General features: G+C 37.5%; 1 protein-coding gene across 13 annotated transcripts in view; it reads left to right on the forward strand.

Annotated features, from left to right (window-relative positions):
* The window catches only part of TENM2 (teneurin transmembrane protein 2), a 683,800-nt gene that overhangs the window by 59,383 nt on the left and 612,333 nt on the right, over positions 1–12,084 (forward strand). For all 13 annotated transcript variants that reach the window (XM_054842022.1, XM_054842024.1, XM_054842023.1 and 10 more), the window contains exon 2: positions 5,194–5,304. The gene's annotated coding sequence lies outside the window, so the exon portion shown is untranslated. The remainder of the gene's footprint in view (positions 1–5,193; positions 5,305–12,084) is intronic.

Below are 12,084 nucleotides of genomic sequence, written 5' to 3' on the forward strand. Positions count from 1 at the left end.
GGGGTTTGTAATCTATCTAAAGCACTGTTTTGTAGCTGGATGTAGACCATGGATAAACACCCAGCAGTGGTGGCGAATGATTATTTTTTTTTTTTTTTTTTCTCCACTGAGCATGATTTTGCTTTATTAGTGTCAGCTCTCCTGATTCGTATGCTAGAAGAGGCTTCTTCCCACAGGGATGGTACTACAGCTCTTGCTTGTTGAGCACCAACTTTTAGTGTTACTCCATTGTAGCATTTTTAATTTATTTGTGGAATCACAGAATTCCAGAGTGGTAGGGGTTGGAAGGGACCTCTGGAGACCATCTAGTCCAACTCCCCTGCTAAAGCAGGATCCCCTAGAGCAGGTTGCACAGGATCATGTCCAGGCGGGTTTTGAATATCTGCAGAGAAGGAGGTTCCGCAACATCTCTGGGCAGCCTGTTCCAGTGCTCTGTCACCCTCAGAGTGAAGAAGTTTTTCCTCCTATGCAGATGGAACTTCCTCTGTTCCAGTTTGTGCCCGTTGCCCCTTGTCCTGTCGCTGGGCACCACTGAAAAGAGCCTGGCTCTATCTTCTTGACACTCACCCTTTAGATATTTATAACCGTTGATGAGATCCCCTCTCAGTCTTCTCTTCGCCAGACTAAACAGAGCCAGCTCTCTCAGCCTTTCCTCATACGAGAGATGCTCCAGTGCCCTCATCATCTTCATAAATCATGGTCTGCTTCACGTTTTGGATGACTATATTGGTTCACTTCAGCTTCTGCATTCTTTCAGCCTGTTCTTCTGGATACATATTTCGGTACATATCTTGCAAAGGCTGATATATTTTTCATTTTTACTGCTTTTTTTTTATTATTATTATTTGGATTAAGGTTGCTGTGTCTCTGAAGATGTGAGCAAAGTTACGTCTCCGGTGTATTGTGTTTTGTATTCTGCCATGATTCAGCTGCATTTTTCATTCTCTGCCTCTTGCAAGCAGTGCTATTAGGTTTTTACCATGATCTTTTCTGTTACTGTCAAGGACTACATTCCCATTCTTGTTGACTTTGGTCAATATTTCTCTTGAAAATTTAAACTGTTGTCTTCAATTATTACTAATATTCATTAGAAAAAAGGATTAATTTTTTAAGCTAGAAGTTTGGAAAGATGTCAGCTATGAAGAGGTACAGAACTTACTTGAGAAATCTATAATTGCTTCTTTTTTGTAATTCCATTTCTCTTTTTGTTCTGCAGCTGTAATATATTGAAAAACTTGTGTTTATAATTTCGTGGCTGTTAAAAGCTGTATTATTATTGTTATTTACCTAAAATTCGGTTAATTTCCATTTACTAATCTACCACTCTCATATCTTTTGCTGGCTAATAGGAAGAAGATATCATATTTTTTCTTTCAAGTTTGGCCTAAAGCTCATAAACCTAATTTCCATTAAATGTATGGATGTCAGAACGAAGAAGAGCATATTTTGAAAGTTTTACTCCCATTTGTCAAGGGTGTTAGGTTTTAATTAATATCACTTTCAGTAATTGGCATCTATGTTAAATATCAAATGTTTACAAATTGTGGGTACTCCCTAATTTGTTGGAATGTTTGGTATTTTATCAAGCATTACTTTATATAAGTTTCTTGAGGATGCTAATGCTATACATTGAATATAGTTTGCACTGTACATTCAAAGTGAGTTGACCTAAAAGTACTAGATTTCTTCATTTTTTAAATGCTGTGTACCAGTTTTACTTAGGAGTAGACTGTCTGGAAGCATCTCTCTGGCTTTATTGAAACGCGGGCTATATTAGAGGGCAGGTATTCAGGTTTAGTGATATTCGGTGGGTGAGTACCTTGCCCTAAATGATCTAGTTACTAAAAAAAACCCCAAATTAAAAAATATTGATACTAGACTACAACATAAAGTATGTACTGACCAGTACCAAATACAAATTGTCCGTGTTGTGTAGATTTTGCAGTTCCCTGGCTTTTATGTGCTTGCAGCAGTGATATTCCATTTCTATCATTACTGCCTGTGTAATCTATAACCTTCATCTAAGAAACACGGCTCATTAATTAATCATTAACAAGGGCAAGACATGCGACAGCATGAAGTGTGCCAAATCCTCTCTCAAAGTTTTTAAGTGTCTGACTCCTCATAGCACTGGCAGATTACTCTGTAAGGACCAGATCTTGCAGCATATAGTAAATTTATGGATTTTTATATCAATTACTTTGGTGGCACTCAAAGTCATTTACAACCTTTCTTTACATTTAATTAACCCTCTTTGTACTCTTATGAGGCGCGCTGTTACTGTGGTTACCAGCACTGTTGGTGTTAGCTGAAATTTAAATGGCAACCTAGACCGTGGCCAACGCGTGGTAGGTATTTCTGCGTCCCACAGTACAAGCAGGCGCCTGCTGGCGTTTTTAAGCCTTTACACGTGCCTCATTTTCTCTGAGGCCGGGAGGGACGATGGCAAGGTGCAAACCCCGCTGTAGCAGGGTGTCCTGTGGGGGGGCTGCTCTGGAACTGCCCGGAACCGGCTGGAACTGCCCAGAAGCAGCCGGAACTGCCTGGAACCGGCCAGAACCGGCCTGGGGCAGCCCCGGCCTCTCCTCAGAGACGCTCCTGCAGCCCCACTGCCAGCGCCTGGGCACGGAGTCACAAGAACGTTACCGGCAAAATTACCCTTTTTCACTTTATTTTCAATACAAAATTAATTCTCATTTATCTTCTTAACCGATTAATTGAATATTTGATGACAATTTTGTCATAAACTTACAATTGCCACGGGGTTGGACTAGATGATCTCCAGAGGTCTCTTCCAAGCCCTACCGTTCTGTGATTCTGTGTGATTCTGTATGGCTGTGAAGCAAATAGATGCTTTCCCGGGTACTAGAAAGGTATTACCCTGTTCCTCCTGCTACTTCAGAAAATAATTCTCTCTCATCATTAGACGCCAATAAATTAGAAGATAGACAGAGTCTCTCAGGCTCCAGAAATGCCTGGTGTCAGTGACAGGCTGGTATATGGGACATGCCTTCTCTTTTGGGAAATAGTGTACTCTAGTTTTATGCGGGTTGTGTAGTATCTGCTGAAATTATTTTTACAGTATCTGGTATTATTTGTTATTGTAAAGAGAAGTCTGAAAGGAACAACTCCATTCTGTCTATTTTTGCTTTTCTTGCTTGGTTTCACTTCTCTGTAAATACTGGTAGATGTATTCAAATACTTCTCACCTGTCATCTTACAGAAAGGCACATCAAGGTAAAAAATTATTTCTTAGACTTGTCTGATGGCATTTTTAGCCAGTCTTGGTAACAAGTAGTTTACCAAAAACCCTTTAATGAAATACGAAACATGTTTTTGTTACCTAATTATTTTACTACATGGATTTAGGATGGTTTTTGGGGCAGCATACTGTACCATAGCTGAGGCCTGGGCAGGAGCGCTGTGCGTGCCAATTATTTTGGCTTTCAGTGTCAAAATACTTCTCAACTTTAGCTGGGAGTCGCCACGCGTGTCTTTGTTAGTTGACAGCTCCACATAATCAGTTTTAAAACCTGTATAAGATGGTCTTTCTTGAGGATTAAAAGATGATCCTATGCATCTGGTTGCCACTTTTTGCATGAGTCTGACTTGAGGCAGATTTTAGCTCTCACAAATTACTTATTGTTCTTTTTCTGGATAGATTATCAGTGTTTGTATCTTAGTGTAACCTGATGCTGCTCTTATGGATGTTTCTGTTCCAAATTCAGCAGTTCCTGAAATAGTGATATACAAACAGGGAAAGTATAAAAGAATTCGCAATTATAAGCAAAAACGGTAAATGGCACAGAATTACCAAAGCGGGAGGTATTTAATAGAAGTATAATTTCCATTGTGGCATAGGTTGATAGGATTGCACAAAAGAAAGTAAGCATAATAGTGAAAATGAGATTATGAAAGTAAAGACTGCATTCCAACCACTAATTAGCGAGGTTATCTGTATTTCAGTTTTCACATTTGCGAATTAAAAGCACTGTGTTTTTCTCACATTGATTCATATTCTTAGAAGATCTTATGCCATGATTCTGGCCTTAAAGATTTTACATGATACTAATGTACAATGTTTATCGAATTCTTTGTCTTATTTAAATAATTGATGCTTTATGGAAAGCTGTTGGCCTGAAATACAATTATGCCTTATCATTTCCAGGGAGATAGACCTCAACAGTTAAGTAGTGCTAGTACATCAAGCTTCTTTTTAACCAAAAATAAGTACCAGTAATTTAAATTCAGCGAAAGCAATAGATAAAGCTGGCAGTGTTAAATACTCTCATGTTAAAATTGCTTAAAAGTTGCATGTGTAACAGTGGAAAGCATTAGCTTGTCTTTATAGGTTTTTGTATGTATGTATGAAGTATTTGCCTGTAGTGTTGATGATTTGCTTGCCTGTTCCCACCTCCAGCCTGTGGTGATTTTGTATTTTTGGGTGGGTATCAACTGTTTGAATTTCTTTCACAGTATGGCCAATCACTTCAATGTTATTTCTTCTTGTTCAATTTCATAATGCAAGGTAAAAACCTATGTTTTTTTCCAAGTCATATTACAAGTAGTAGTGGCTCTACCTGGATCATTTAATTGACCAGGTGAAAAATAAATTAATTGCTGAGGCGGTGGTCATGTTAGGTAATTTTTCTTTTCCAAAAACGCTTTTGAGAATAATGAAAATTCTGAAGATGATGTGGGAATCAACAGGTAGTATAAAGTCTTGCATACTGCAAAAGAAAAGAATAAATTGGCAGAGGAAGCAACAAGTGGTCTGTGAAGTGGTGGCATCTAAGAGTACTTTAATTTAAACTTTTTGCGATGAAGATACCTGGAGAAAAAAATGTCTTGATCCAAAAGTTTTGAGGAATACTATCCAAGTTTATCATGTCTTTTCTTTCTTTGAGAATTGAGTAGAGAGGACATGGTTTATTTCTATCTGCTAGTTTTAGCAGTGTGAAAATTAAATGACTAAGCAATCTCATTGCTTGGGTGTCTACATTCAGGGTAGGGAGGAGGGAAAATGAGGCATATGGAAAGATGCATCTAGAAGATTATATTTACATCCTAGAGTGGGTAGATTGTCTTGCCCTTTTGAAAGTTAAAGACTGAGAGAGATAAGTGCCAAAATACTAGTATTTTGCAGTTAATTTTTTTTTTTCTGAAAGTTATACTTTTTCTTTTTCCTGACAGATCCTTCTTGCTTTTCATTGCCCAGCGCATTAAGAATTCTCTCTCATCTGATGAGCTAAAGACACCACCCATAACAACGGCAAAACAGAGCATTACCAACCTCCTCTTTCAGTGAGTAGTCACAACTTCAGTTTTGTATGTTGTTTTGCTCTGAAATGTGTTTGTATTGTCACCCAAAGTGCATCTATCTATGCTTGAAAAATGCCTGGAAAGATCTCTGCAGGAAAGTGTTTTTGTAGAGGAAAGCAATTTGTCTCAGCACTTTCCTTTACAGAATCTATTTCAGTCTTTTTCAGCCCAACTGAATTACTTCAGAATGCTTCACTAAGGGAAATACGCCTTTTCCCTACCTACCTGGCTTTTCATTTGCTGGAGTTGCCCGTCCTGACAAATTCAGGATCAAATGAGGATGTTAGGAATTTATTGCTCCTGGCATCAAAAGAAATTTTTCTTCATTCAAGTGGGCCTTTTATTCAGATACTTAACACATTTATATGAGTTCAGATACTTAACTATTTTTATGAATTGCTGCATATCATAAAGTTGTAAATCTGTGTATCCTATAATATATGCTGTGCAAAGAAAAGATAAACAAAGAGAAGAACATTTCAAATTATCTGTTCTTTTGTGGTGTCTCTAACTGCTGGACAGAATGCTCACAAGACACCCTATAATTTAATTAATGTTGTACATACACTCTGGGAATTCATGTAATTACATACAGTAACACACTTATCCCAGTGTGTTCAGCAGAGGAAGTAGGCTATCTTGCTTAGGAGTAGCTCAAGAGTAAAGGAAATATAACCTTCAGTTGATCAATTCCCATAAAGATTTAAAACTCTTTTTTTAATTTTGAACTTTTTATTCTCCTGCAAATTTTAATTTTACCAAATACAATTTTTTGTGATACACTTGAGAATTCTTACTCAAGCCATTTAATTCAGTGACAATATTTCTTAAGAAGCTACTTCTAGAATGAGCCACTTGCAAACTAAAGCTTTTGTTTGTTTAATATGTTGGTTTAATACAACATTTTAAATTGTAACACATATGTTTCAAAACATGGCAAAAATTGCGGGGTTTTAGATATGGCAAGCACCAAATTCCAAGCAAATTCTTTCACTCACACTGAAAAAATCAATGCATTCTTCTGCATTGTTTGCAGTGGGTCGGTTGGTTGTCATTATATATTTTCTATTAAAAGGCTGCTTTCTGACTCCATGAATCTGTATTTCTTCAGGTTTTAGACCATTAAGATCTGTGCTCCCTGCTTATAGAGTAAATTATTCTAAGTGCCTGAATCTTGGAATTTTCAAAATTTATGTAGTATAAGGAAATTAACATGAGAAAACCAGAAATGCTTCAGTAAAAGTAATTCTTCACATTGGGAAAGAAAATCTGGTGGGATTGTGGAGGGGTTTTTGGTTTTTTTGTTTGTTTTAAGTCTGAGTTTCATGACAGTTTTCTGCCAATTCTGTATAATTAGAAAAATGAAATAGGAGATTCCTGAAAATTGTTTTTACTATTACAAATTTATCTATATACTCTATGTAAAAGTTCATGTATTTGTTTTAAGGGATCTTCATAGCTCATCTTCAAATATTTAAACAACAGATTGACAAGTACTTCTAATACCAAATTCCTGGAGAACAAACATTAAGTGATAAAGGATATTGTTCCAGAAGCTCTCACTTTTGCTCTGTATCTCAACTGCTGTTTGTCAGGCAAAGGTTGCAGAAGTCGGTCCTCAGTGAAAATTTCAAAACACCTGATAGCTCAATCTCTCAAAATCCCCTGCTGTAGTCTTCTGTAGGTAGGGCTGGTTTGGTTGTTTGGTTTTGCTGCCTATTTTTTTATGAAAGAACCTGAATAACACTGAGTGATGTCCCAAGGTCAGACAGCAGGTCAGGAGCAAAGCTGAATGTGAAATCGCATTCATAATTCCCTGCAGTAATTCAGGCTGAGAATGTGTCCATTTAAACCTTTCAAAATGGTGGCTAGATCCTGTATATTGCTTTTTTACATTGCTCTGGAAAATATTGAGGCCAGGAAGGATTTTTCAGGTAGTGAGGAAAAAAATTCCTTCCTGCTGCTTTGCATTGTACGGCTCTGGGAGTTTGCTATGGGTTTGATTTCGGTGGAGAACACATGCTGGGACAAGACAGCTTGATGCTGTGATGTTTGCAAGAAGCAGAGCCTTCCTTCGCTAGCAGTGAAGTAGTGGCTTAAGAGGATTTCCACCAATTCCTCCAGCTTAGAGAGGAGTCCTCACAGACCCCTAGGATGGGGGAAGAACCACAAAAAGATCGCACACAATATATTACTTCAGCTGATTTGGTGTTTTATTTTAGGGGCTTTGGGAAATATTCTGTCTTTACATGCCACAATAAATTTTCCTTAGCTGTGGATTTGAGGTTGGGAATTTGTCCTGGGTTCTGTCCCAGGTGCTGGTGGCATCTCTTGTTTTCGGCCTGTCATAGGCTCTTACGTTGACTCTGCAGTGTTGAGCCAGTACCGTCTGTTCTTTATTTCCCTCATTAAATTTGTGTTCCTGTGGATTTGCTGGTGTGATGAAGTGCTGGTAACTTCTCAATTACTTCCTTTTGTGTTGTTTGCCCAGCCTCTGAGCACTGCTTGTTTCTGCCTTTTGATTTTTTGTTCTTTAAACAACTGACAAAGACTCACCATCAGTTCCCAAACAAATATCGAGGCTCATTTCCCTTCATTGTGTCCTTCTCCAACATCTTCTGTGTTATTTAGAGGCCATTGCTGTGACATCAGTGTTTCAGCGTATTTGTTAGGTTTGCTTTTTGGTTTGGGGTTTTATTTGTTTTCTTTTTAACAAAGGCTGCTATCATCCCACCATGGTGGATCAAAGCCTTTAGAAGGTAACTACCTGAAAGAAAAACCAAGTTTAACCTCTTGAACAAAACCCTCCTGGACTTATCCTCAACGGCAGGGGTGGGGGTGGGGGGGCAGGCCAGGCAGACAGTGGGGAGGGAGATTCAGTTTCTTAGCTAAATGCATCTTGACTGTAAATTCCCTTCTTCTGTGGGAGTGGGAAGAAAACAGCCTATCATTGCCATCTTTGGTGCTCTTAGTCCTGGGTCCAGAGGATGCAAAATTGTATGCACTTTTAGGGCTGCCACTGTATAAAAGAGCATATTCTGTATGGTTTGAAACATTCTAAAACACACATTGGTATGAATAATCAAAAGTACTTGAGAAAATTGCTGCAGTAGCCCTCTTATCGCTATCAGGCTTACATGCCTGTCTACCATGTTTGATTTCCTAGTTTCCAGTGGTTATTAAAGGAAACAAAAGTATACAAAATAATGTGAAATGTTCATGGATCTTCTGAGTGACAGCATCCATCACCAACACTAGTGCTCTGGTTTTAAGCCTGTAGATCAGAGACTGTTTGCATGGTTTCTGCCAAATTCCAGGGCTACTCCTGCCAGTCGCATATACCTTTCTATCCTGTACTGTGTTTTGGCCAGCTCCTGAAAGGTACCGTCAGCGAGACTTAACAGTAATTGCTGGTGTGCTTGTGCTTATTGCTTTCCATAATTATCTAATTTTCAGGCTCCTTTCCCCTTTCTAGTGTAGTTCTGTGCTGATAGCCTCATCCCACTCCCAACCCCCCCCCCCCAAAAAAAAAAAAACCCAAACCAAAAAAAAAACCACAAGCAAAACCAAACCCCAAACCAAAATGCAAACACCAAAACCCAACCCTCCTGCAAAACTCAAATTTGCACTTCTATTGGATGGATTCACTTCCAAGAGATTGCATAAATGCCCTTCTTTGTATCTTTTAAAGATACAAGATATCATTTTGCTGAACAATAGATGTGAGGAAATAGTCTATATTCTCTAAGTATATAGTCTTGTAAACAATTTTATTTTTAAGTATATTCTTATCCTTCCCTAAAGCAAATTATTTCCTTTCCATTGATTTTTTTTACTTTGTGTCTTTTATTTCCTAAGCAGCAAATTCACAATCACAACTTGATAAATAAAATATTTGCACTCAGAAATGGAGCCACGAAACCAATGTAACTTCTGCTATTGATTTTTCTCCTGTGTAACTATTTTGGCAGGAAAGGCAGAATACCATCCTGTGTAAGCATAAAACTTACTTAGAGTAAATTACTCTAAATTATAAACTAACCAATAAATCAGTATTGCTACAGTGTTGTTCTCCCATTTGTCACCCTCACATAAAATCTGTATCCCAAATAAGAATACACTGGAAAATTGTTTTGCTTTTGTTAATGAATACTGTAAAATGGACGGTTTGTGGAATTATTCGTAATAGTTCAGCATGATGAAAGAGCAAGGATATACCTTCAATTAAAATGAATCGTTGTAATATGAATGATGATTACAGAAGTAGAATTAAGATGTTACCCATACTTTTGTAAATTATACTAATTACTTATTTTACTAAAACATATTTTAAGGAAGAAGCACTGTTTCTTTACATTTCTGTCTTTATTATGGAGTTTAGTAGATTATTAATGGGCTTTAACCTACTTAGTTTAGGGAGCAGCTTTAATTTTATCAGGACGTATGCCCTCACGTTGGCCTTAGCACTGCAAAAATACTTGTTGGGAGAGAAATTTATTTAGCAGCATTTCTTAAGACCCAAGATTTGATTTGAGGAAATAAATGAAATACTGCCATTTCTCAAGTCCTGCATGAATAGATGAGAAATTGAATCTTATTTTGGATAAATTCAGGCCTCTGACAGATGTATGGAAGATGGGAATAATTCAAGCAGAACAGTAAGTCTAGGATGATTTATGAAAAGAAAAAAATAAGAAAAGAAGGATTACTGTATCTTAAAATATTTTTAGTGGACTCTAGATATGAGCATTCAGACTGAGAGACTGTAATGAGAAAAACTAACTATAAAAATACAACATTATCACTAAAAGTCAAGTAAGAATGTACTGGCAAAGATAACTAGATGGTTGAAATCCTGGATTTTTGACTGATTACTATGGAGCATACAAAGTTGAGTGTTGATAAATAGATGCCGATAGTATTCAGTATTTTATAAGGATTCTGTTGGAGTTAGGTACAGATTTTACTAACAATAATCTGCATTATGTGCTGTGAAGTTGTATAATTCATATACTTTTCCATATACTTCAGTGGGATATGAGCTTTTGTATGAAAAAGGCTCTGTGGAAAAACAAAACAAAAAATCACATTTGAGCTTTGACCTTTGACTTTTCTAAGGTCAGGTTTTAATATATGTCATAATTTCAAAAAGAAAATTAATCTTTTTGCTTCTATGGGATTATGTGACCGTGGGTGAAATGATGGGGGGAAAATGTTGTAGATATTCAAGCTGAGCTAAAATGCAGTCTTGAGGGAAATATTAGGATAACTCTGTGACCACTTCTTCAAGTGAGGCTGAAATGGACAGATGTCAACTAGAAACTCTGAAATGGCATTCTGTGGCTGTCCTTGGAGAGCCCAAAGAAAAGTTATAGCTCATCACAGAGGGTGTTGTGTGAAATACTTCTGTGTAACCTGCTACAAGCACAGAATAAGGGTATCTGGCATGAAGGAAAATGTGAAACCTAGCTGTGGTGCTCTTGGTAATCTGTCCTCTATTTATGGTTTTATCCAATCTTTCCTGTGCTAACAACTCAGTACTGGCAAATCTAGATTTTTGTGGAACCGGTTCTGAAGTCTTACTGGTGTGATTTCAAAAGAAATTCTGTGTGCTTGAGAATGATGTAGCCCTTCATGCTTGATGATGAGTCCTGAACTGAAATATTTCAGAGCTACCTCGTGAAAAGGAAAAGATTCGCAGTCAGCATCCTTCTTGGAAGGAACTCTCTGTTTGTAATTACTTTGTGACTGGAGTTTGAGGTAGTGTGGCTGTGTAGGTGTCTGATAAATGTTTTTGGTGGAATAGAGCACACATGTGAGGAATGATTGGATAAAGCTGCATTTCAGTTCCATTCCTTCCAGTCCAAGCTGGTGCCTTTGCCCTAGTTTATTTTTGTGTATTTAAAGAAAAAGAAAAAAAAAAACACCCAACAAACCACCATCTTTAAGAGAAGGGAATCTTGTGTAAATAGATGTTTTCTTCCAGGTTTTTCCTTTGCTTTTCATTGCGCTGTTTGTTTTTTAGCATGTGTGGACTGGTTCATTAGGCTTTGAATGCCTGTTATAAAATACAGTCCAATTCTGAAAGAGTCTGAAATCAAATCACAAGTTAACTTGTAGTCGGCAAGCTATATCTGCTTGGAATGGATCTTCAAAAATCAAGCTTTATAGAAAGAAAACAGAAGTAGTACATGGAGCTAAACTGCCATCACAGTGAGAAATCGAAATGTTCAGCGCTTACAGACATTTTGGTATCGGGAAGAGCTACCACCATCAGTACTCCATCTGACAGCTATATATATTTGCCACTGAAGCTGGGACATGAATCAGTTACAATAAGCCTGAAAACAGGCTCAGATGTCATCCTGGAGATGGCTGCTATTGACTGCAGGAAAGGAGATATTAGAGGGAGCAAGATACCTTGCAAGAATAAATCAGTTTTGAGTAATAGGGAGTCCTCCAAGGGTGCTAATAATGCAGTAGAAAAACATGTCAGTAGGGCATTGGAGAGTGACAAGATTATGCTGCGCTGTAGCAATGTTGCAATTCCAGTAGGTATATGAGGCAAGATGATTCATAGCGCAAATAATTTTTGTTCTACACTTTTATTCTTCTTTTAAATTTGAAGTTGTATGCAGGGAAGGTTGTAGTTTGCCAGTTGTCTTCGAGCTATTATTTATTCTCTGTTTCACTGTGCCTTATACAAGTTTGTCATTTACATAAACGTTTCTCATCATGTTAGTGCGTTTACAGTGACCTGAA

Source organism: Grus americana, chromosome 14, assembly GCF_028858705.1.
Source record: "Grus americana isolate bGruAme1 chromosome 14, bGruAme1.mat, whole genome shotgun sequence".
In the NCBI taxonomy this organism is placed as follows: domain Eukaryota; kingdom Metazoa; phylum Chordata; class Aves; order Gruiformes; family Gruidae; genus Grus; species Grus americana.